Raw genomic sequence first — 26,820 nt, 5'->3', positions numbered from 1 at the left:
TAAACATCCTTCGCATAAGTGTCACGCTCCAGTTATTTCTAAATATATTCTTTAGCTCACGGTTTCTGAGTCTCGGTGCTGTTGACATTTTGGGTCGGGTAACTCCTTGTTGTGGGGCGTCCCGGGCCCTGTGGGGTGCGGCGCAGTTTCCCTGGTCTCCACCCGCCACGTGCCAGGGGCTCCCCTCCCCGCAGCGCGACAACCAACAATGTCTCCAGACGTTGCTGAGTGTCCGCTGGTGAAGACAGTCACCCCTCTTTGGAGACCACTCCTTGATTAACCCTTTAGGTCATAAAACACTGTTTTCTCCCCGACATGTGTAGCTGAAGAATGTAGTGATGACTAATGCAGAATTAATACAGTCGGGTGGATATCATTTGAGTTTTTGTTAGGTTATTCACTGACACAGAAAGCATGGTGGATGCCACTTGAAGAACATGGTCTTTGGTGACCTTTTTCTAAATTATTTTTTTTAATTGCAGTATAGTTGGTTGATAATGTGGTAGTTTCGGGTGCACGGCACAGTGATTCAGTTATGTATATATATTCTTTTTCAGATTCTTTCCATCATAGTTTATTACAAGATATTGAGTATAGTTCCCTGTGCTATACAGTAGGTCCTTGTTGTTTATCTGTTTTATACATAGTAGTGTGTGTCTGTTAATCCCAAACTCGTAATTTGTCCCTCCTCGCATTCCCCTTTGGTGACCATAAGTCTGTTTTCCGTCTTTGAGTCTGTTTCTGTTTTGTAAATAAGTTCATATATATCATTTTTAAAATTCCACATATAAGTGATATCATATGATATTTGTCTTTGTCTGACTTCACTTAGTATGATCACCTCTAGGTCCATCCATGTTGCTGCAAATGGCGTTATCTCATTCTTTTTTTATGGCTGAGTGGTATTCCATTGTGTATGTATTTTGGTGACCTTTTAATTAGGTTTCCAAACCGCTGACTTTGGGGAAAATTAGGAAAATGACTGGTTCTACAGATTTGCTATACAACATCATGCCTATGGTCACGACTACAAATCGTATACTTAAAAAAGTGTTAAAGAGGGTAAGTCTCAAGTGGTGTTCTTACCACAGTGAAGTAAAAGTAAAAAAAAAAAGAGAAATTCTCTTAAAATCAGGAAGGAAGACGCAGTGTGTGCTTGTCTTGTGCAGGTGCCTTGGGGTGTGTTACTAACAAGTGGAAGTTATCACCGTAGCAATGTGCTCATGTTACCATCAGGTTCTATACTGAGAGAAAAAATAAACAGGCCGATACCTCTGCCATTGCCACAGCGGATAAAGTGTTAGCTATGCATGTAAATATCTCTCTGTCTGTCTATCATCTCTGTCATCTACATATCTATGTATGTATGTATCTACCTATTCATCTATCACCTATCTATATGTATTTATCAATCTATGTATCTATCAATCATCTCTACCATCTATCTATTCATCTATCACCTACCTATATCTATCTATCTATCTATCATCTATCGTCTATCTATCTATCATCTATCTATATCTATCTATCATCTATCTATCATCTATTATCTATCTATATCTATCATCTGTCTGTCTACCATCTATCTATCATCTATCTATCACCTATTTATCATCTATCTATCTATCTATCTATCTATCTAAAACATCTCCTTTCCAATACATGGCAAACAATAATAAAATGGGGGGTAGATGAGTTTTTACTGTAGCTCTGACAATCCAGAAACCTGCCTCGGCCGCTTTGTCCGTGGCAGTTGTTTCCATAACATCCTCCACCACCCTCACCCCTGAAAGCGATGCCGCTCATCTTCAGTGAAGCTCTGAAGGCACAGGTAGCCATTGGCGGCCCCTAGTTTTGGAAATACTTTTTTCCCTAAAACGTGGTTAATTGCCTCCAAAGTAGGATAATGAAATCCGAGTGAAAACATTGCATTTCCCTCAATGCTTTTTTGTGTAGACGCAGAATCCTAATATTATCACAACTCCAGACGCCTGCCTTGACATCCTTATAGAAATCCCTCACGTTTTTGAGCTTCTCTCTATATGTTCTTACAAACCCTTTGGCAATCAGATCACCACTGGGGGAAGATACTGCATGTATTTTCCCGCTTTTCCCTTAACCTCGTCAGACTGCAAGTCTGTTGGTTCGGTTGGTTTCCAACATGTCCCCTCCCAGCAATATGTGATGCAAAATCAGGTTTCACACAGAGGTTTCTAACATGTGCTTCCCTCTGTTTCCTAAGTTTTTTCAAGAGTCATATAATTTATTATATGGCAGGTTAAGGGAAAATATGCAGAGAACAGATGGGTGTGTGTAAGGGAAACATGTAACGATGTACTGAAACCAATTCAAACCTCCAGATATATTTAGGGGAAGGGAGCAGAATATTCTAGGATCTGACGAGAGCCCCCTCCTTTCTGTTAATTGTCATGAGTGGGTGGAGAAATGAAGCCATGGTTCCAAACTGGAGATGAGAGTCTTTTCACCATCCACGTTAAGTCAGGCCATGTGGAATGACAGGTCCACAGAGGGACCCAGAGACACTCCCCTGGAAGGCTCAGAGCAGCCAACACTGCTTTCCCTACGAAGCAGCTTAAAAAGAAAGAATGAAGCGCGGATCTACGTTCCCACGTGGGTAAGCCTCAAATCCATGATGCTCAGTGAGAGAAGCCAGACCCAGAAGGACACACAGTGTGTGATTCCACTGACAGGAAACGTCCAGAACAGGCCAATCCACAGACACAGAAAGTGGGTTTATGGTGCCAGGGGCTGGGGGCAGGGGAACGGGGAGTGACAGCTCATGGGGACGGGGTCTCCTTTGGGGGAATGAGAACGTTCTGGAACCAGATAGAGGTGGTGGCTGAACGATATTGTGAATGTGCTAAATGCCCTTGAATACTTCGCTTTTTTTTAAAAATAATTTTTTTTTTAATTTTATACAATTTTTGAAGGTTACTTTCCACTTACAGTTATTACAAAATATTGGCTCTGTTCCCTGTGCTGTACAATAGATCCATGTAGCTTATTTATTTTCTGCATAATAGTTTGTACCTCTTACTCCCCTCCCCCTATCCTGCCCCTCCCCCATTCCCTGTCCCCACTGGGAACCACTTGTTTGTTCTCTATATGCGTGAGTCTGCTTCTGTTTTGTTATATTCACTAGTTTGTTGTATTTTTTAGATTCCATGTATAAGTGAGATCATACAGTATTTGTCTTTGTCTTTGACTTGTTTCACTGAGCCTAATCCCCTTCAAGCCCATCCATGTTGCTGCAAATGACATGATTCGATTCTTTTTTTATGGCTGAGTAATATTCCATTGTGTATATATGTACCACATCTTCTTTAACCATTCACTTGTTGATGGACACTTAGGTTGCTTCCATGTCTTGGCTATTGTAAATAGTGCTGCCATGAACATGGGGTGCATGGATCTTTTTGAATTATAGTTTCATCTGGATATATGCCCAGGAGTGGGATTGCTGGATCATATGACAACTCTATTTTTAGTTTCCAAACATAGGATATGTTTGAATTGTTTTTCCTAATGACCACTGTGAACAAAGAATGCCACCTGCCATTCTGATAAACAATGTTTCCTGCCATCAAGCCATCAGCCACTGCAGCTGGCCCCAGTGGTGCACTCTTGGATGGAGAAAAACAGTATCCTGGCCCTAGATAGATAAGGTGCATATCCAAGGAATAATTTCAGTGAGCCCAGACTCCTGCATCTTCCCATACATAGAAAAATGCGAAACTCATTAACCTGAGATGTCTGGTTTTTTGTGATTAGCAGTAATTATGATGTTCAACTGCACGTGTTTTGGGGGGTTTTTTTTTTCAGCAAAAACTCCTATATACCCAGGCTCCTCCCTGAGCTCTTTGAGGCCGACTCTCAGAGCTCTGACAGGCTGTCGCCTGGGCTATAGTCCTCAGTAAGGTCCCCGAATAAAACATAACTCACAGCTTTTAGGCTGTGCATTTTTTCCGTCGATACCCCCCAAATTCTGTAAGCTTCAGCCCGCACAAAACCTGGACCATCTCCTAAATGTCGTCCGTTCCTTGTTGGGATGATGGTAGTTGTGGTGATGGTGGTTTTCAACTTCTCAGGAAAGGAGGCCCTGGGATTATCTGAGAATTTAATTCATGAACAGGATTCAATGCAGAGTGAACCCATTTATCTGTAGAACGTGTGAGAGCTTTTCCTCTTCCCGGAGCTGACACCCCCATGAAGGCAGTTCACATCTTGTATACCTTCACCATCCCCCAGTGCCCATCGTGCCTTGCAGATACTTTATTTTGTTGGCTCAGCGGAAAGAATTAAGTTGAAGTTCTTGGGCTACGCTCTGTGCAAAGATGGCAGATCTCCACAGATCTTGGAAATATGGTTTCAGTCGCAGGCTAATTGTTTCCTATAGTCAGAAGGGTGACAAACGCAAGATAGGAAGCCCATGAGTATACCTAAGTTTGGGATTTTAAGCACATTCTCCTTATTTCTATCTTTGGAAGACCTAATATCTATTGGGATTTAAATTTGAAATGTCAGATAATGATCCCTTATTTCCTGAAGTACTATAGAATTAAGTTGTGTTCATATTTTCTGTTTTACAAATTCAGTTGCTTTCCAGTGAAGTCCTCTGAAGCCACCCTGGAGAATAGGTGGGTCTATTTAAAGGAAATGTTTAACTTTGGGGGGAAACGATAATAGAATCCTATTTGAGAAATACACATGGCCTGATCCATCTTTTTACATCTGGTGTGCCTTGACAGCCCTCCTTTTCTCAGGCCCCTGCCTGTCCCCTACCCCAGGCAATGGTGTTTCCCTGAGCAAGTTATGACTTAGACAAATTTTGCTTCTCACAGCTCTTTACTTGTTTGATTATTCCCTTATCCCAGGAATTAGGGTGACCAGGTCGTCCCAGCTCACCTGAAAAGTTCATGGTTTTAAAACTAAAGTCTCCACATCCCTGGAAAATGCTCAGTCCCAGGAAAATCTACAAAGATCCTCAGTGTAGCACAAAGCTATTCTTTATCCTATTCTGAGAATCCTTGACTCAAATTGTGGTGGTCTAATGGAGTATTTATTAGGTGATAAAGGGAAGTTGATCGGTCTGAATCCAACACTATGGACTGGGGAACTTGGGACCAGGGTTTATATGACCCAGTAGGTGGGGGGCCCTTCCAAAACTCCATGGGGCTGCTCTCTGGGCTCCACTTTGCTTGCCCACACACCCCTGTCTTGTCTCCTGTCCCACTATTCTTGTTCTCATGAAGAGAGACATTGGCTTTCCTCCCTCAATACCATGTGTATTAGTCTGAGTTCTTGAGAGAAACAGAACACCAGTAGCAGTTAGATAGATAGGTGGATAGATAGATAGATGATAGGCAGATAAGGTTGGATGGATGGATGGACGGATGGACGGATGGATGGACATATGGATGGAGTGATGGACAGATGGATGGATGGATGGTTGGAGTGATGGATGGATGGATGGATGGATGATGGATGGATTGGATGGATAGATTGGATGGATGGAAGAATGGATGGATGGATGCAAATATGGATGGATGTATAGATGAATGGGTAGACAGATAGACAGATAGAATCTCCCATGCTAACATGGGGTTTCTTGGCATCAGTAACCCTGACATTTGGGTCTGTATCGTTCTGGGGTGGGGTGTCCTCTGTACTTGTACGATGTTGAGCAGTATCCCTGGTCTCCACCCACCAGATGCCAGTTGCACCCCTACCCCCAAGTTATGACAGCCATAATGTCTCCGGATATTGCCGAGTGTCCCCTGGGGGTCCAGTTGTCCCTGTCAAGGACTGTGGGGTCTGATGAACACACTGAGGACCCTTTAGAATATGGTGCATTTTGTCTCTTCCCTGTCACCCGCTGGGACCAGAAAGGACGACACACAGCAAGAACATCTTTCACTTTCCATGCTTCTGAGCGGCCCCTCCCAGCACTGCGGAAAGTCCCTGGCTCTCTAAGTGGGCTCACATCCTCCTGGCTTCATGGGTCCAGCCATGAAGGATTGCCACATACTTGTTCAGTTCTGAAAAGTGCTTGTGGAACCAGGAATAAAAAAAGAAAGTGTAACCAAGGAGAAGAAGGCATGGAAAACCCTGACCCTCCTACCTGTTGCCTTCAGGGGCCTTTGCGCCAACGATCGTAAAACTGTGTAGAAATACCAGGCATGATTCTGCGGTTGCTGATGGATTATGTTACATGATGATGCTAGTGGATCTTGCAAAACTCTCCAAAGATAAGCACACCCAACAGATTTAAACATGGCCAATTTGAACATTTTTTTAAAAAAACTCATCACTGCCTAATCTTTGCAAAAAGGAAGAAATAGTTTACTTTATGGTCATTTGAACTGCAAACCTACCCAGCCATCTGTATACAGAATATCTGCTGACATTGCTGAGTGCGGTTTTGTGGATGATTAAACAACTGTATAAATTAACAAGAAACATTTGTACATTTCTCCTCTCTCTTTATTCCGGAAACAACCCGTCCACAATTGAAAAAATATTTTGTGTCACAGGCCCACGGGATCTTTTTTTGTTCAAACTATGTCCACGAGAGGGCAGTTGATGCCACTTCAAGAGTCTTTCCCCTGGGATTTGAGAGGTATTTTTATTTGTCCAGTAGATTTCTGTCACTCTGCTTTAAAAGTCACTTCCTGCCGGTGAGCTAGGACCCTCATACACAGCTGGGTAACTGGGAAGGAACAGATCGGTCTCAACCAACCTCATCTTCCGAAAGAAAACAGTTCACACCGAGGTCTACACCCTCTACATTGATCATCTGCACTCATCAAATCATTCATGCTAGGACGGCTGACGCATGGTAGGGAGTTCTGCATTTTAAACCCCGATAGACATTGGAAACACATCAGCCATTCCTGTTACAGTGGCCGATGCAGAGCAGCTTTGCTTTGAGGCCCCCTGGCCGGCACCAGCCCCGCGGTCCGCAAGCCTGGCTCAGCCTCTAAGACCACATTCTCTAAGGCTACACCTGGGCTCAGGTCCCCGCGGAGACAGTCACCTACTGAGCGGTGCTGCCCCACCCTGCCAGGCGTGTAGGTGGCACCAGAATCTTCCTTCACATGCCGTTCTTACCTCTTAACTCATAGGCTGAGCCCTGTAAACATTTCCAAACGTGTCTCATCCCACCATTTTCTGTCTCAGAAGACAGACTTACCATCTGTGTCTTGATGCACATTTCAGGCTGTCGGGACCGTGCGCTGCTTCCCCATGTATCCCTGAGAGATACACGTATCCATATCTTTCATCCGCATGCCCCGTCTCCCTTGGGATCTTACTGCATCTGTTAATTCCCTCTGGGCCAAATCCCTACAGGATTCCTTGAATGATTGTAAAACTGTAAACGTGAGTGTATCATTCTCTTGAGTAAAATCCTTTCCAATCACTCCACGTCATTTAGAGCAGGGATTGGCATATTTTAATTTTTTTTTTTTTTTAACTGGTCGGGGAGTAGTTGTATCTCTGGCTTTGCAGGGTATCTGGCTTCCTTGGAAGCTACTCGACTCTGCCACTTTATTGCAAAAGCAGCCATAGAAAATATGTCAAGGAACCGGCGTAGCTTTGTGCCAATAAAATTATTTTACGAAAAACAGATGGTGGCCCAGATTCGGCCCATGCGCTATAGTTGGTCGGCCTCTGATCTAGAGGATAAATCACAGCGGTCAAGCGTCACGTGGAAAGTTCTTCATGACCTGAGCTTGCTGACCTAAACTGTCCTCTTTCCTGCCGTGTTGTCTAAAGCCAGTGGGTGGTGCCTGCATTCTCGTGCTCCATAAAAAGACGCTGAGCGAAGCCAGTGACCTATGCAGACTGTTTCAGCACAAAGCACACTCTGTCGGGACACTGTTATGGGCTAATTGTGTCCCATCAAAATCCGTATGTTGAAGTTCTCACCCCCAGGACCTTGGAAGGGGGCTGTATTTGGAAACAGGGTCCTTAAAGAATTGATTAAGGTAAAATGAGGTCATTAGGGTGTGGCCTGATCCCACAGGACTGGTGTCCTTATAAGAAGAGATCAGGACACAGACACACACACAGGGACGACCCTGTGAGGACACAGGGAGGAGATTGCCATCTACACGCCCAGGAGAATGGCCTCGGGAGGGACCAGCCCTGCCAACACCGGGATCTCAGATTCCAGCCTCCAGGGCTGGGAGACATAAATGTTTGTTATTTAAGCCTCCTTGTCTGTGCTACTTTGTTATGGCAGCTCTAGCAACTTATTTAGGCAGCATCTCAGTGCCCCAGAAATGATACTGCTTTGTGGCTTCTCAACTTATTTGGCTGTAAAGCCATGCTTGAAATAGTGTCTTTCAGGGATTTGGTGCTGTTGAGTTGGAAAGGCCCAACCGGTGAGAGATTCAAGGTAGTCAGACTGACAACTCCTCGGAAGTCTGAACTCCCACCTCCAACCCCCGGCCCGTTTCCTTTGCATTTGGGCATCACCTTAGGAGCATGGCTTGGTTCTGATTTTTCCATTCTGCCTTAGTTCATGCGATGCTACAACGGATGGATGTATTTTTCTTGGTGCAAAAACCTTCACGATTTTTTTTTTTTTAATATTTAATGCAGTTTCTAGTCTGGCTGAGGAAAGCGGAAAATTTTAGGCAACGGTCCCAGGGTTTCAGACCGTTTCCAAACTCTTGCTGTTGAATACAAATATTGTAAGTTCTCTTTTCTATGATCCACCCAGACTGGCTTTCTCTTTTCCTCACGTTCTCCGGGTTCTTTCTTTCATCTGTGCTGCGTTTTGCTACCTTTAAAACACGTTCTCAGTGTTTTTATGTTAAATGGCATTTTGCAGGCCTTTCGAGGAATCGCCGTGTCTGCATTTGCACTCTACACATTCATCGGAAGGGTAAAGGTGTTTGCACCTGCCTGGTCCTTCTCACACCTGAGGTGTGCTTGTGTTGGCTGAGATGCACAGACCTTACCAGGACACGACAGCACACAGTTTTGCCCCCTTCTTTAAAATTCACTTGTGCATAGATTGAAGATGAGTGGCTTAAGATGCCTCGTCCAATCTCATTAAATACGAGAGAGGCGGAGAGAGCCATCCAGAGTGTGTAAGAGCATTGCTATGTTACCGCAAAAGCATAAAAATAGGATACTCTTAAATCAGAATGAGTGTGCTCGTTTTGTTTTTCTTTAGCACCAGTCTTGTAGTGTTTTCCTTCCTAGAACTTCATAACATCGGTTGCAATAAACACATCTTACTTTATTTGGTGCTCAGATGTGGCTATTCGTACCCACGGGCCATGCCCATCAAAGATACACACAGTCCAATGGAAATTCCACTGATAATTTAAACGCTGGACATTGAAAGTCGTTAGTAACAAACGGAAAAATCCCTGTTCCCTGCAATCTGTGGGATTTTTAATAGGGAACTGGTGTGTCCCACTGTCTTTGCCATATTACAGACCCAGTTCTTCTAAGGATGTCTCCACTTACTGCTTGTGGAAACTTGGCCTCGTTCCCCAGTTTCTCTGGGCTTCTGAGCCCAGAGCACCAGAGCCTTTGTCTCCCGGATGCAGGGAAGGGTGTTTTCTCTTCTAGAAGTGGGTCCCCTCGGTGTCCTGTCTTGCAGCCACCTCTGCAGAGCTCCCTGACTTTCGGACCAACTCCGTTATTTATCCTAGTCGATTTCATAGCTTCTTGTAGCTGAATTACTCAGGCGAGGCAGACTGCCTTCAGGGTGGGGATGTGAATTACCCCATCAGGACCAAAGGGTCCCTCCTTTATCTACGGGGTAGCTGGCTGTGCGGGGTAACTGCCTTATCCGTCCTTCTGCACGTGCAATTTGCTTCTCTCCCCCCTTCTTTTTTTATCTTCAACTTGGTCTCTCCGGGTCCTCACCCACTTGGAGTTCCACGTGCTCTACGTCTGTTTTATTTCATCTCTGAATGCATGTTTTTAGGGGGCCTGGGTCGACGACTTTTCAGAGGTGTTAGAATTCAATTGTAAAGTGATAAACCTTGGTCACAGACTCAGATCTGAGATGCCCCATGGATTTGAACGCAGGAAAGATGAGGGCACGATGACTGGATGCCTTTCCTTGGAGTCCAGTGTTTAACCTGGTGTTCATTTCAGAGGCTCTTTCTTAATGTGATTTCAGACACTGTATATATAGACCACATCTTCTTTATCCATTCCTCTGTCGATGGACATTTCGATTGCTTCCATGTCCTGGCTCTTGTAAATAGTGCTGCTATGAATATTGGGATGCATGTATCTTTTCAAATTAGACTTTTCTCCGGATATATGCCCAGGAGTGGGATTACTGGATCATATAGCAAAGGAGTTGCTGTCTTGAAGCCAGGAGAAAGGGACGAAGTCTACAAGCTTGGGTCGTTTGAACCTTGGGTTTCCTAACTCTTTGGTGAATATAATCTCACTGTAGAAGCACCATAGAACTTAGGTTTGCTGCAAAAGAGCATCGGTAAGGTTGATACATTCATCCCGGTTGTACATGCAGAGAACACCAAGAGTGCTTCTCTTCAACCTTCTAGAACTGAGATGACCTTTTTAAAACCCCAAACAAGTTGACTGACAGCAAAATCAAACCATGTGAAGAAGTACCACTTAAGGAACAGAACACATCCGCCACGGCGTAGGCTGAGTTCTGGTTCAGGTTGCTAAGGCAACAGTTTTTTAATTCACAGGTGAATAAACCCCACAGCTATCTTCCTATATAGATGTGAGGTTTCTAGAAACTGAAGTCTGCTTAAAAACACACATGGAGAAAGTAAGCAATTCGTTATCTATTAACAAAATCGCACATAGTAAATTCTGATCGGCTGTAATTATCTGGATGTTTTAAACAAAACCCTCTTCTTTCTTTCAAAACAACCCAACATCGTAAAAGCCAAGCATGCTCTATCCTTAGATGATCTCAGAGTGTCCCTCGTTTCCCACTTGACTGGCACTGTTCGAAGTGAATTACTCATACATAAAATGCTGGGTTTGGGATTTATCTTTCCAAGATGTTTTTTTCTTTTCCTTGCCTACCTAAACGTGTTTGCCTTTTCTTGTTGAAATATTGCATAGTCTATAATTTGTTAAAAGGAAATATATTTAAAAATAAGTTGTAAATCTGACAGCGTGTGAGCTGGTCCAAGGTACTCCGTGACATAGAAAGCAGCCTAGCTCCCCTTAGCCGGTCACTCAGAGTTTCCTCCAAATGGATACCAACTCATGGTCCAAACATCCCATAGTCAGTTTCCAAGGGTCAGAGCAAGGGTTGTCCAGCTCTGTGTGAAAATTTCCAGAATCACTTATTTCCAAGGCAGCCCATCTGATGTGATGATACAGATGGTGAGACATTCTACTCATGAGTTGGACTACGGTTGGGTTTTTTGTAAAAGTTTACCTTTTGTAGACTTTGTCATAAATTCAGCTCCGTCCTAAGGAGCAGCCCAGACCAAGGGGGACTTCCCTGTCCCTAGAATGTCCTTCCTGTCTCTTTCTGGAGTTGTTTGGGTCACACTCTTTAGGGCACAGCTTGGATTTTCTGGATGGCGATGGTCACTCTTTATATGGCGCACTCTGGGCTCTCAACATCCCATGTCAGGGCCACACGACGGAACAAAGCCCTCCCCTAGATTCTGAGCAACTCAGAGCATAACGTGACAAAGCATCCTTCCTTTCGTGACTCTGTCTTTCTAGCAACATTGCCTCTGGTTATATTCGCTTGATAGCCTCCTGGTTAGGAATTGATTAGATGAGCCATATGGGATTTAAGGATGATTAGACCCTCTTGGGTTGGTTGGATCTAACCTTTTCTGTGTTTTCTTCAGTTCGGTGGGGGGGGATTTTCAACTGTTAGTTGTGCAAATATTCTTTCTCCTTGTCTTCCATTCTTTCTCTTCTTTCTGTCTGGGGCAATCATTGGAGTTTTGCTGGACTTTTATATAAATCTCTGGATGTCTTTTGAAAGGCTTCTTGGAGGAGCATTTTCTCAGTTGTATTATTGGTTCAACAATTCTCTAAGTAATGAACACTGTATAGTTACCGCACATGTTGAATTATTTATCACAATTTTTAATTTATTTTTATTTATTAATTATTTATTTATTTTTGACCACTGTGTGGCTTGTGGGCTCTTAGTTCCCTGACCAGGGATTGAACCTGGGCCACGACAGTGAAAGTGCCGCGTCCTAGCCACTGGACTGCCAGGGAACTCCTTTATTTATCACAAGTTTTAAAATTTTCCACAAGCTGGGACCATGGCAAAGGACGGTAGAAGTGATAATGTCCAGTTTCCAAATTAAGGTTTTCTTTCCCTTTCTTTCTCTTTTTTGCTTGTTAATCTCTCATGATCCACATGTTAAGAGAGTGGTCTCTGTCACCACCTGGGCTTAGCTGCACTGAAGAAATTCATGGGGGACTTACACATTACAGGGCTATTGTGATATTTGTATTGACTGCTGTTGTGTTTGCGGGAGGATTCGCGACAGTAATCGTGGAGCCATCCTGTACAGAATGACCTTCCCAAATTGGGTTCGGATCTCATTGTCTGCCATCCACTTGGAAGAGGGAGCCCTGATTTCTGGAGAATTCAGAGTCCTCCTTCCCGACACCTCTGCCGCACCAAGCTCCCCCAGCAGCAATCCATGTGTCTCTTCCAGGACTTGACGCTTTATTTTTAAATCTCACAACAAATACTGGTGACAGGTCTTATCTCCATTTTATAGAGGAAGAGGGGACATTTTGAAAAAGCTTAATTAATGTACTCCAGAACCAGTGGCAGAGCTGCAGGTTACATCTTAATCCTCACGCTTAGCTGTGTACTGTGATCTCCTCCATGCACCAGCGTCTCTCCGTGCACTCGTGCACACACCACGCACGTTTACACACACACACGCACTCACACATACACAGCCACTGGCTCCTTTTGTTTCTTTGCTCTGGGCACAGGAATGAGCTATTCCCAGTGTGCAAAGTAGGAATAGTTAAGTGGGAAACTTAACTTCGCACTTAAGTTTCAGTCTCTCCCAAGGGTGTTCATTTATTTAAAAATTTTTTTTTTGCCTGCATTGGTCAGCTTGCAGATCTCAGTTCCCTGACCGCGGATGGAACCCGGCCCTCGGCAGTGAAAGCGCGGAATCCTAACCTCTGGGCCACCAGGGAACTCCCCTCCCAGGGGCTTTTGAAAAGAATAGGAAGTAAAGAGAATGAGACAAAGCTGAAGGGAGATCTCCCCGTAGCATCCTAGGGTGTGAGGCGATCTCCCACGGAAGGGCCAGCCTGGGGAGAATGGAAGCACCTGCCAGGTGGGGCTCCGGCCCCCTGTGCACAGCAGCCCAGTTTGTGGCGGGAAAGGGGACGGATCCAAGGAGAGATGGAGTGAGTTTGCCTATGCGTGACTTGTTTTGTTTTGCTGTTGTTTTTTAAGATTTAATTATATTTATTTATTTATTGGCTGCGTTGGGTCTTCGTTGCTGCACGTGGGCTTTCTCTAGTTGCGGCGAGCGGGGGCTACTCTTCGTTGCGGTGTGCGGGCTTCTCATTGCGGTGGCTTCTCTTGTTGCGGAGCACGGGCTCCAGGTGCGCAGGCTTCAGTAGATGTGGCACACGGGCTCAGTAGTTGTGGCTCGCGGGCTCTAGAGCATGGGCTCAGTAGTTGTGGCACACGGGCTCAGTAGTTGTGGCATGTGGGCTCAGCAGTTGTGGCTCACGGGCTCTAGAGCACAGGCTCAGTAGTTGTGGCGCACGAGCTTAGTTGCTCCGCGGCATTTGGGATCTTCCTGATTCAGGGCTCGAACCCGTGTCCCCTGCACTGGCAGGCGGATTCTTAACCACTGCGCCACCAGGGAAGTCCCGTGACTTGTTTTTGATGCTGCTTCACCCACGACTGCCAACCGGACACCCAGGCATCGGTAGAAATCAATGAAATAGATTGAAATGGGTGAATCATCACCCGTAGACAGCATGCAGAGTAGATGCTGGAGACCCCAGAGCTCCCTGAAGCTGCGCCCCAAGGCTTTCCAGATGCTCTCACATCCTGTTTTCACAAACCACAAAGGAGCCAGTGTAATTTCCACCCAGTAGAGACAGTGCCGCTCAGATCAGCTGCAAGAGAGTGGCAGCCTCCCACTCTGGCTTCTGCAGGAGTTGGCTGGGAGGACAGTTAAATGGCCCCAATGTGCTAATGAACATACAAAATGAAATTAATGCAATTATCTCTTCTGCTTGGCCGCTGCTCCCCGAATGTGGCATTTTCTCATTCACGTAGTTGTTAGCCATGATCCAGTGGAGATTTATTTATTTTTTTAATGTTTAAAAATTTTTCATTGAAGTATAGTTGTTTTACAATGTTGTATTCATTTCAGGTGTACAGTAAAATAATTCAGTTATACACCTATATATTATGTATCTTCTTTTTTTACATTCTCTTCTTTTTTACATTGTGTCTTTTTAGATCTTCTGCCTGTTTTTGGATTGGGTTGTTTGTTTTTTTGATATTGAGCTGCATGAGCTCTTTGTATACTTTGGAGATTAATCCCTTATCAGTTGCTTTGTTTGCAAATAATTGACATATACACACTACTACATATAAAATAGATAACTAATAAGAGCTTACTGTATAGCACAGGGAACTCTACTCAATACACTGTAATGACCTATATAGGAACAGAATCAAACAGAAGAGTGGATATATGTGTATGTATAACTGATTCACTTTGCTGTACACCTGAAACTAACACAACATTGTAAATCAACTGTACTCCGATCAAAATTAATTTTAAAAGTCCATTTAAACTATATTCTGAAGCACAGGAAACCCCACCACCATCAAAAAAAAATGGTACTGGAGAGGTTTGAGCTCTTACCTGTATGGGAATATGGAGGAGAGGAAATTATCCAGAATAATGATTGATGAAGCGCAGTGGGAGAGGTATGGAGAGGAGAAGAGGATGGTGCTCTGGATATCAGAGGGGAAAGGTTTCTGGGGAGAAGCAGGAAAGAGCAGCTCCAAGAAGATGGGTTCTTGAAAAGGGGTTCTTGGCTTGGAAAGGAGATCGTGCCGTATTTCCCGGGGCAACATCACAGCAGTGGTGGGTTGGGCTGAGCGGTCAACGTAACGGGAGAGAAATGAGGGTGGTCCATGTTCGAGAACATTCGGTGGGGACAGGAAGGGGAAAGATGGGACAGTAGCTTCAGGGAAGGAGGAGGGAGGTCTCGGGAACGTCTGAGGATGTCTGCCATTTCTTTTTTCCTTTTAAAAATGCCCAGCCCCATCCGACATCTGGCATTTATGTCACGTTGGTGGAAACAAAGGAGAGGAAAGGGCGGAAGAGAATGTCAGGGAAATGCCTCACGCAGAGAGGAGTGGGTGGACGCTGTCTTGGGAGGGGCAGGTGTCTGTGGTCAAGACGTGAGTCATGAAGGGGGCAGATGGGGAGACTGGAAAGAGGGAGGAGGATGGAGTTTGGGAGGGACGACTGGACACTCACGCTGGAGATGCCGCTTCTCACGAAGATAAGCCGCCAGCACTGCATCTAAGATGGACAGAGTGCGCCTTGAGTGACGCTGATGCCATCAAGATGTCAACATCCCTGAAAGCCGTCCCCATTCTCATTAGCCATTTCTTCACGTCCCTTGATAGAATGACAGGACATTCTCATTAATGGTTTTTTAACCCTCTTCCATGCCATTTCCCTTGGTGTGAAATCCAGTGCTGAGTAAGCTGTACGGCTTCTTCTCTTTTTCTTTCTTTCTTTTTTTCTTTTTAACTTCACAGAACTCCCAAAGTCCCATCATTCTACAGGAATCAGATTGATGTCATCTAAACCTCAGCATATGCTTTTCGTTAATGATGGAAAGTTTCTTTCTCATCACCAAAGGAGTTTATGAGAGACCTAAGGGTGTAAGTGAAACACTTCATTACTAAAAAAAAAAAAAAAATTACCTGTGTCTTTGGGAAAATTATCTGGAGATATGAAAACATATAGGAAAGTTAATAAAAAGGGATCCTACACTGTTTCTATCAAATGTTCCGTCCTCTGTAATATAATGTCTTTTGTCAAGTTACGAGAGCAAAGCATATGGCACTTAATCACAGCATCTTGAATTCATATGCAGAGGCTGCATATGTGTCCATTATTTTTGAAATATGCTAAATGGACAGATTCTGGAAGTTCCAGATGTGAAAATTAAAAAAAAAAAAAATACAGTTCATCCCCTGGAGTTTTGTCAGAATCCCTTAGGATTTGTTCATGTTTCTTACTTTAGTAAGAGTGTTTACTAACACTACTACGGGAGTAGTACTGCTTTGGGAGAAGCTGGTTATCTTGAAGGCATCTCCGCCCCCATGTTTCAGTGGCCGTGAAAGATTCTCTCTTCTTTCTGGGAGAGTTGGTATTTGTTTGCCTCTTCTGACAAACTAACATTTCGGACCCATGAGCTTGTTCCAAGGTCCCTTCCCTCTTGAGCCCGGTCTGCTCCTGACCTCGGGGCTCTCCTCCCTCGAGTGTTCTGAGGACATGGGCTGGCCAGAACATCACCAGTTTATACATCGTAAAGGCTCATCTTGCCTTCCAGGAGGGAGCAGAGCGGAACAGAAGTGGAAGAGGATGGATGTGCCAGGCCTCAGGGTAATGCAGGGAATCGTGCACTATAAAAGATAACTTCATTTTCTCTTGGAGAGACACCATGCATGGGGGAAATGTTGGCTGGGGGTCTGGCCCTAGTTTGTCCCTCTCACCTCTTGGGACCTCTCTGGGATATCTATAAACTCTGAAAGGGAAAACTCTCCCAAGGTTCGTTTTCATTCTAACAAACACTGCTTGTTTCCCTTCCAGCAAAGAAATGGCATTCAGCGGGTGGTCACGCTCCGTCCACATTCCCACTCTTCCAGAGGGCAGTGGCACTGGTGATCATTAAAAACAACATCACCCTTCAAAATTGTGACAACTTCTTCCTCTAATAGCCTGAATCAGTGTCCCCGGAGATATCAGGTCTCCGTCTCTAGAACTGGGGAATGTGACCTGATTTGGAGAAGAAATCTTTGCAGACTGTCACCTTCAGAACTCAGCCTTGTCTGAAAATCCATCCAGTCAAGGTTAGATTTTTTTTTTTTGCTTTTATTTATTTATTATTTACTTTTTTCATTGAGGTATAGTTGATTTACAATATTATATTCGTTTCGGGTGTACAGCACAGTCATTCACTATTTTAAAGGTTTGTAGTTACTATAGAATATTGGCTGTATTCCCCATGTTCTACAATATATACTCGTGGCTTATCTGTTTTATATATAGTAGTTTGTACCTCTTAATCTCCTACCCCCCTGTTGCCCCTCCTCCCATTCCCTCTCTGCACTGGGAACCACTAGTTTGTTCTCCGTTATCTGTGAGTCTGCTTCTGTTTTGTTATAGTCATTCATTTGTTTTATTTTCTTTTTAGATTCCACATATAAGTGATAACATGGACTATTTGTCTTTCTGTGTCTGACTTATTTCACCTAGTATGATCATTTCTAGGTCCATCCATGTTGCTGCAAATGGCATGAATTCACTCTTTTTCATGACTGAGTAGTATTCCACTGTATACACATACCACATCTTCTTTATCCATTCCTCTGTTGATGGACACTTAGGTTGCTTCCACATCTTGGCTACTGTAAATAGTGCTGCTGTGAGCATGGGGGTGCATGTATCTTTTTGAATTAGTGTTTTCATTTTCTTCAGATACATCGCAAGTTTGTGAAGGGGGGAAGAAGGTCCACAGCAGAACATGAAGAGGGAAATCCTTTCCTAACACGTGCTGGGGGTAGAGCCATGAGGTTGCCTAAACCTTGTCCCTGGGATTCCGGAATCCCGAGCGTCCAGGCAACGCTTGCCCATCCAGACTCCCGCCCTGCCCGGACTCTGCCTCGGAACCGGGAAGCTCTAAAAAGACTGAGAGATCGAGGCAGGTCACCAGCAGAAACTGGAAACAAATGCTCAATCTTTAGATTTAGGTCACTGCTTCTCCCCGTGGCGGAAAGCACACCGTTCCTCATCCATCTGGCAGTATCTGTTGAGCAGAACCGGCACCTAACCACAGCCTCTGCCAAAGCTGTCAGCGATGGGTGAGGTCAGCCTTGAAAATAATTTTCCAAACACGTTGGATCTCCAGATCCTTTCAGTGTGGAAAGCTAGAATTCATTTATTAACAGCGTAAGTACATTTCGCTTGAGGAGCAAATGAGAAGAACGTGGTCATCTGCTCCAGGCAAGCAGGACACAAAAGGAGGTGGAATGAAGTCCCCTCTCTCAGAGGGGCTGCGGGTTCCTTGCAAAGGTGTTGTTACTATTTATGGGGAAGGCCATCAGTTCTTCTGAAGTGAGTGTGCTAGCAAACTGAGAATTTTAAAAGAATAAGGTTTTTAAAATTTGATATACAACACTTAAATGTAGAAATTGCAATTTTTCTTCAATTAACTAATTTATTTACTTTTGGCTGTGTTGGGTCTTCGTTGCTGCGCACGGGCTTTCTCTAGTTGCAGCGAGTGGGGGATACTCTTCATCGCGGTGCGCGGGCTTCTCACTGCAGTGGCGTCTCTTGTTGCGGAGCACGGGCTCTAGGCGTGCGGGCTTCAGTAGTTGTGGCACACGGGCTCAGTAGTTGTGGCTCGCGGGCTCTAGAGCGCAGGCTCACTAGTTGTGGCGCACGGGCTTCGTTGCTCCGCGGCATGTGGGATCTTCCCGGACCAGGGCTCGAACCCGTGTCCCCTGCGTTGGCAGGCGGATTCTTAACCACTGCGCCACCAGGGAAGTCCAGAAATTGCAATCTTTAACTCACTTGAAATGGCTATCCTCTAATTGCTGGGTTACTCTACATGAGAAACTCAACTGCACGGGTGTGGAAATAAGCATAAATTCGTATAATAGGTAATACATATTATTCTAGCTATCTATCATCTACCAGTGTTTCATATCTATCAATCATCTATCTACTCTCTTCTATCAAATCTATCAATCTTTCCTCTATCCATATCTATGTATCTATTATCTGTCTATCCATTCACCAATCATTTATCTGTTCTATCATCTATCTACCATCTATCGAATCTATAAATCTTTCATCTATTCATATCTATCTCTCCACCTGTCACCTGTCATTTATCTGATGTATCTATCTATCCATCCATCCTTCTATTTGTCTGTCTCTCTCTCCATCCATTCTTCTGTCTATCTATCCATCCACCCATGTATCTATCTGTGTATCTATCTGTCCATCCATCTTTCTATATGTCTGTCTGTCTGTCTGTCTACCTATCTATCCATCCATCCTTCTATATGTCTGTCTGTCTATCCATCTACCTACCTATCTCTATCCATCCTTCTATATGTCTATCTATCTTTCTATCTATCAATATCTATCTATCTATCATCTACCCAGTAAATCATTCACACATAATACCCTCAATGATTCTGCCATTATTCTCATTCTTCAGATGAACAACCACCGGAATGAGTCACCAGTTACCTGAGGAAGGGGACACAGCCTTGGGAGATGGAGCTGAGACGTGGCCTCACCTACTCCTTTCATTAAAGGTGTGCGATTCACAATCACACTTACATTTGACCTGCTCCAGGGTCATGGTTACCCGTATTCATTTGTATACACAACGATATTCAATTTTGTTCTTGTTCTGTAGAATATCTTGCAGTAATTCAGTCAGCATTATAAATACCCGCTGGGTATTTAATTTTATTCCAATTTACTATTACCGGAGTCCCTGGAATACATCTTTTAACCCAGTTTTTTGAGTTTGTGAAAGAGTTCTCTCTGATAGGGGACAGAAGGTGAATTTCACTTGTGTGAGCTTCTCAATCACAAGGATTCCGAGGGAGTGGGAATTTACAATACAGTCGGCTTCTAGAGAAGCCCATGGGAGCCCATATAAGTGCCCTGCTACCTTTGACCAGCGCTTATGGTCATGGCTAAATCTGGTTCTTTGTTTTACTGTTGATGTAGTCATCAGTTACTATCTGATTACTATTAAACTATTTGACCTATTCCGGAGGTAGTTTAAAAACATCTCACTTAATGTTCTCACTCCCCCCAGGAGATAGGACTCAAAGGGATCAGTTTTACCGTGGGAAGCAGCCCAGGGACCAGAGCCCTGTTTGCATGGCAGGTAGAGGTAAGTCAGAAAGCGCCATACAGCGGTTCTCATTGCGTCAAATTATCTTTGCATGAAATACCTCTTGATACGTCACAAAGAGAGTGCATTGCTCAAATCCAGATGTTTCATGGGAGAGTGATGGAAATATTTGTATGGCCGAATTCTAAGTCTGAATTTGAAGCATTTCCTTCGCTAAAATGTTTGAGGACTTTTTAAAACTTAACTTTATTATTTTACTGAACTGTCGTTAATGTACAATATTATATAAGTTACAGGTTGGACAATGTAGTCATTCACAATTTTTCAAGGTTACACTCAATTTATAGTTATTATAGAATAGTGGGTGTATTCCCTGTGCCGTACAATATATCCCTGTAGCTTATTTTATACATCATAGTTTGTACCTCTTAATCCCCTCCCCCTATCCTGCCCCTCCCCCGCTTCCCTCTCCCCACTGGGAACCACTGGTTTATTCTCTATATCTGTGAGTCTGCTTCTGTTTTTGTTTTATTCACTAATACTAGTTGTATTTTTTAGATTCCACATATAAGTGATATCATACCGTATTTGTCTCTGTCTGTCTTATTTCACTTAGCATAATGTGGAGAGGACTTTCATTTATAGAGAAGATATTAGCTATACTGAGGGGCACTCACCACCCATTCTGCCATGAGCCCCCATGACAGACGTATAACCATACTGTTTCCGTGGTCAGTTATTAGGGTTTATGCCTCTGCCCTTACCCGGCCACAGAAAATGTGGATTTTTCCATGCCTTTGCCAGACGATACGACATTAAAATGCCATTCATTTGGGTCAACGAACCACTTGAAAGATGCGATATTTGGGGAGTATGGCTTGAAGGACCATGGCTCATAGAGAGCATAGGTGTTATTTTCAACTCACCCTGGACCACCCAGAAGCTGAGTTCTTAGACCACTGCTGTTGTAGTTCTCCACAGAATTGCTACCTCTGCACAGCACTTTGTTAGTACGCACTGGATGTTAAAGTGAAAATATTTATAGCAGAGTGCATTTCCAAAGTATGTCACTGTGTTCCCTGTGGGGGAAGTATTGAAAACATTTTGGGGATTAATGACTCAGAGATATGACTGGAACAGCTTTTCTTCCCAGGGAGAATTGTTGGGAAATGGTTATTCACAAAACAGAAGAGGTATCACTTTTTCCTTTGGCTGCCAAGAAGCTCAGAACTCAATGATTTTTAAAAAATCTTGTCCTTGTGGTTGACAAGGACATAAAGACATTTCAGGTGAAGGGGTTGAGGGAAGAGTACATTTTTAAATATTCTGCCTTCTGAGGGACAGGGATAAATTGGGAGATTGGGATGGACACATACACACTACTATATACAAAGTAGACAACTACTAAGGACCTACTGTATAGCACAGGGAACTCTACTCAGTACTCTGTAATGACCTGTATGGGAAAAGACTCTGAAAAAGAATAGATACATGTGTATGTATAAGTGATTCACTTGGCGGTACACCTGAAACTAACAGAACATTGTAAATCAACTACGCGCCAACAAACACTTTAAAAATAAATAAATAAATACTCTGCCTTCTAAAATCTTTGTGATGGTCAGATGAAATTTATATTTGTTTGGAGAACTGCAAACATACAAAAGCAGGGAGAAGAGTATATTGTATCCCTCATATACCCATCCCACTAAGTGATTACCGCCCCCTGGGTAATCTTGCTGAATCTATAGTCACACCCACTCCCCTCCTTGGACCTCCAGACTCTTCTTGAGGCGAATCACAGGCATCAAACAATTGCATTCAGTTATTTAATGATATCTTATTTTGTCCTGCGTATTCTTAAGCAATAGACACAGTACATGTAAGGCATGTGGTGGGGAGGCAGGCAGACACATGCATATTTGCACAAACTCATGTGTTTTTTCCATGAGTCACTCAACTTCTGCAGCCGTGCTTGGGTTTGCACTCATTCTCAGCCTTGGAAACCGGCCCAAGACCATCCCTTGCTGGTGAGAGGGTGTCCAGTTGCCAGGTCTGTATTGTGTTGATGGCTCTTACCCGAAATTGTTCCTTTCCTTGGACCCCAATGGCATTTTCCAGAGTGGAAAGATGCAATATAAAAATAAAAGTATATCTCCTGTTGGAGTTGGAGGAAACCAATAATTCTTTTCTTCCCTCACCCTCTCGTATCTGGAATCACTACCAAGGGCTGCATTTACCAAGGAGACGATACTGTCATCCTCGGGATTCGGGGAGGAGAACCCGTCCTATCCTAGCATGAGATGACACTACATATGTGCCACCTGCTTAGATCAAGAGGTGACGTGAGTCCAATGCTTCTCAGTACTTCTCCCCTCGTCTGGGAGCCGAGAAGCCCAAAAGCCAGAGAGACGACACTTGCTCTCGATCTTTTCGTTTCTTCAAAACGCCATGACTGCTTCCATGATCCCGCCTGCCTGCATCCTTTCAGCTCACTTCTTGGAGATGTTTCCACATAAATCACCACCTAATGCACTATGAAATCACCCACGACGCCGTCCTCTGGAATGCGCTTCGGGGTAACAGCTGCCGTTGGGTTTCTGCTCTTGCAAAACTGGTATTTATGGTAATCCATTTAGCAATTATGATTATCTCAGTTTGTGGGAGCTTGGCAAGGAGATGACATGGTCTGGCTGCTTTGCAGGAGGAAAAGTAATGGACTGAGTTTTCCAGAAGGAGATGACTCAGCGCCTTGAAAGCTGTGCCGAGCAGGGCCGTGCGGTGCTCGTTAGAGGGGAACTGGGATCTCTTTAGGGACACACCCGTTACTGGCGACAGCTGGGGCTGTCAGGTGTGCCATGGGCCTTAAAGACAACGTGTCCCCAAAGGTGGAAAACCCTCAGAAAAGCATCGGGAGATGATGCCTGTGGAATCTTCCATAGGAGACTTCTGCAGAATAAGGTGTCATCCCAACATCACAGAGACTGAGCAGCTAATGGTTTCTTAAGGTTTTTGCTTGACTTCTCCTCAAAGACGTAGAGCACGGCTTGGCACCCGTGGTCTGTACAGAGCCAGAGAGGAAATACTGGGGGCTTTTTCGGCCCTACACGTCGTCTCAACTACTCAGCTCGGCATTGCAACGGGTACAGAGATATACGTGTTGCCTAAACGGGTGCTCTTGGTTGTGTTCCAATAAAGCTTTATTGATTTGAATTTCACATAATTTTCAAGTCTCATAGAATATTGACTGTTTTCATTGCTTTTGACTTTTTTCCCCAACCATTTAAAAAATACATAATTATTCTTAGCTTGTCTACAGAAACAGGCAGCTGGCACGATTTGATGGGTTATTTGATGGGTTATTAATCTGTGGGTTGTTTGCCATCTCCAAGTATAGATGACCTGTATTAGCATTCTGCAGGGAAACAGAACCCGTCGGATATCTATCTATATCTGTATATCTATATCTATATCACCTATCTATCATCTATCTAGTCTGTATGTCTGTCTATCATCTATCCATCTCAGTCTATCTAATATTATCTATCTAATCCAATCCTCTATCAATCATCTGTTGACCTATCTATCTATCATCTATCTACTTACCATATGTATCCTATCTAGCTAGCTAGCTATCCATCTATCTGTCTATTTAGCTTTCAACCTCTATCTCTGTCTATTATCTATCAATATCTATTCATCTATGTATGTCTGTATCTATCATCTATCTACTTATCATATCTATTATCTATGTATCTATCTATCTACAGAGAGAGAGAGAGAGAAAGTTGTTTATGAGTAATTGGCTCCCATGATAATGGAGACCCAGAAGTCCCACCGTCTGCCATCTGCAAGCTGGAAACCCCTTCCTACTTGCTCAGCTGGAGAAGAGAGAACTGAAAGTGACTGGTCCGTGTCCCAGGATACTTCGCAGCTGGGATTGTCCCCTGAGGCAGATTCCTCCAGGTGCGTCCACTGTCATTGCAGGAGTCCCAGAGATGAGCTTGAAAGGCTCACCATGAAGTACACATCTCCTGGCTAGCACCATGCACCAGGGTCCTCTGGAGATGCTGGAGCGGGGTCCTCTCTCCAGCCTTGGTGTCATGGAGACTGCAGAGCGGGGTGACAGTGTGCTGCTTCCACACAAAGGTCCGAGGGGGTCTGGGTGCTTCTCTGAACTCCTTGGACCCTGGTGCTATCATTCCTGTCTGTGAGCCATCCAGCCTGGTCCTCCTGTATCCCAGACATTGTTCTAAAAGCAGAACATTTGAAGCTCTAAATGCTTCTATGTGTGGAGGCTGATAGAATCCTCATTTTCCAGATGAGGAAGTTAAGATTTAGGGAGGTGAAGAGGTTTGAGAAGCTGGTGGCTAAAGGTGGTGCCGTTAGTAAAATGAAACACAAGGCAATTCACCCATTCAGTCTGATTCCCCTGCTAATACAGCTACTGTGGTCCATGGCCTTGAGGACAAGGAAGACGGCAGATGGAGAAAACAGATGCTGATTCTGTCCTCGTAATGTCCAAACAAGGAATTGCTTTTATCTGTCTGCAACTGGACTTAATTAGAACGTTAGATTGGTGAGCTGAAATCACCTGCTGGAGTTGGGTCAGACCATCAGACATGCCTGCATAAGTGGCTTTGTTTAAATACAGCCTGCGATGGATAATTTTATCTGTCAACTTGTCCAGGCCACAGTGACCAGTCAAACAGTTTAGATGTTTCTGGGAAGATATTTTATACCTGGAATAAACTTTTGCATCATTAGCCTTTGAGTAAAGCAGATGACCTGCTGTAATGTGGGTGGGCCTTATCTAATCAGGTGAAGGACATAAGAGAAAAAAAGATTTGAGGTCCCCCAAAGAAGAAGGAATTCTGCCTGAGTTTCCAGCTTGCTGCCCTGATGACACTGGACGTAAGACTGCAACATCAACTCTTACTGAATTTCCAGGCTGCTGGCCTGCCCTAGGGATTTTGGACTTGCCAGCCCTAAAATCATGTGAGCCAATTCCTTAAAATAACTTCTCTCCCTCTCGATAGATAGATAGATAGATAGATAGACAGATAGATAGATGTGATGGATGTACCCAGTGGTACATTGGTAAAATTAAAATAGATGGATGAACCCATTGACACGTTATCACCCCAAGTCTGTAGTTTACATTAGGGTTTGCTCTTGGTGGTGTACACTCTGTGGGTTTGGGCAAATGTATAATGACATATATCCATCATTTTATCATCATACAGAGTAATTTCACTGCCCTAAAAAATCTTCTGTGCTCTGTCTATTCATTTTCCTTTTTCCCCTAGACCCTGGCAACCACTGATCTTTTTGCTGTCTCCATATTTTGTCTTTTTTTTAATAATGTCATAGAGCTGGAATCACACAGTAGGTAGTCTTTTCAGAATAGCTTCTTTCGTTTAGTCATATGTATTTAAGTTTCCTTTCCCATGTACTTTTTTTTTCTTTTCTGTAATTTTTTTAATATTTATTTTTTTATTGGGGTATAGTTGCTTTACAATGTTGTGCTAGCTCCTGCTGCACAGCAAAGTGACCCTGCTGTATGTATGTATACACGTATCGCCTCCCTTTTGGATGTCCCTCCCAGCCAGGTCACCACAGAGCACCCAGTAGAGTTCCCTGTGCTCTACAGCAGTTTCTCACTAGGTATCTATTTCATACCCAGCGGCGTATATAGAGTTCAGAAAAAAAATTGTCTATGTGCCTATTTATAGTAATATCTATAAGCCTTTCAGGATCCATCAGGGGGATTTCTCTTTGCCCAGCATCACCTCCCCCTCTGCTATCATCAACTGACAATCACTTTTCTCTTCTAGTTCTATTCCTCAACAGTCATGTGTTCCAGATGTGGCAACCGGGCAGACATGCACGTGGACCACTGTCTCTATACATTTGTCACCCATAAACCCTCACTTCATTCCACAACCATTTCTTAATGTCTAGCCTCTTCACAAAATACATAGGAGTGAAGACTCACCCAATTTACCGTTTTGGAAACGGTCTATAAATGTTAGAAAGTGTCCTGCCAATATCCAGCCTGCCATGCTCAGCTCACAAAAACCCATCTCCTCTTCCAGGATCCTGCCCTAGACTCGCCCCGCTGGCATACATTGCTTCTCTGGGCCTCCACGGTACACAGGGTGACCCGCCCCCAACCCCCAGTGGAATGAACTGATGTCCACAGGCAATGAGCCAACCCAGTGAGGGATGAGGAAAACTGGAGCCATCTGGAGAGGAAATCTCCATGAGTCTCTCTCTCTCTCTTTTTTTTTTTTTTAAACATCTTTATTGAAGTATAATTGCTTTACAATGGTGTGTTAGTTTCTGCTTTATAACAAAGTGAATCAGTTATACATATACATATGTTCCCATATCTCTACCCTCTTGCATCTCCCTCCCTCCCACCCTCCCCATCCCACCCCTCTAGGTGGTCACAAAGCACCGAGCTGGTCTCCCTGTGCTATGCGGCTGCTTCCCACTAGCTATCTATTTTACATTTGGTAGTGTATATATGTCCATGCCACTCTCTCACCCTGTCACATCTCACCCCTCCCCCTCCCCATATCCTCAGGTCCATTCTCTAGTAGGTCTGTGTCTTTATTCCTGTCTTGTCACTAGGGTCTTCATGGCCTTTTTTTTTCTTTTTTT

The 26,820-nt window shown here is 44.0% G+C and overlaps 1 long non-coding RNA gene across 1 annotated transcript; it reads left to right on the top strand.

Moving 5' to 3' along the window:
* Positions 1 to 3,263: 3,263 nt before the first annotated feature.
* Positions 3,264 to 24,101, top strand: LOC309619983. Its single transcript, XR_014239336.1, has 4 exons — positions 3,264 to 6,859; positions 7,531 to 17,119; positions 19,498 to 20,190; positions 23,926 to 24,101. It is a non-coding gene; the product is annotated as an uncharacterized lncRNA (long non-coding RNA).
* The last annotated feature ends 2,719 nt before the right edge of the window (positions 24,102 to 26,820 follow it).

The sequence above is a fragment of the Balaenoptera borealis genome (genome assembly GCF_965194805.1).
Source record: "Balaenoptera borealis genome assembly, chromosome: X".
NCBI classification, from domain to species: Eukaryota; Metazoa; Chordata; class Mammalia; order Artiodactyla; family Balaenopteridae; genus Balaenoptera; species Balaenoptera borealis.
This window is presented reverse-complemented; position numbering and strand designations above follow the sequence as displayed.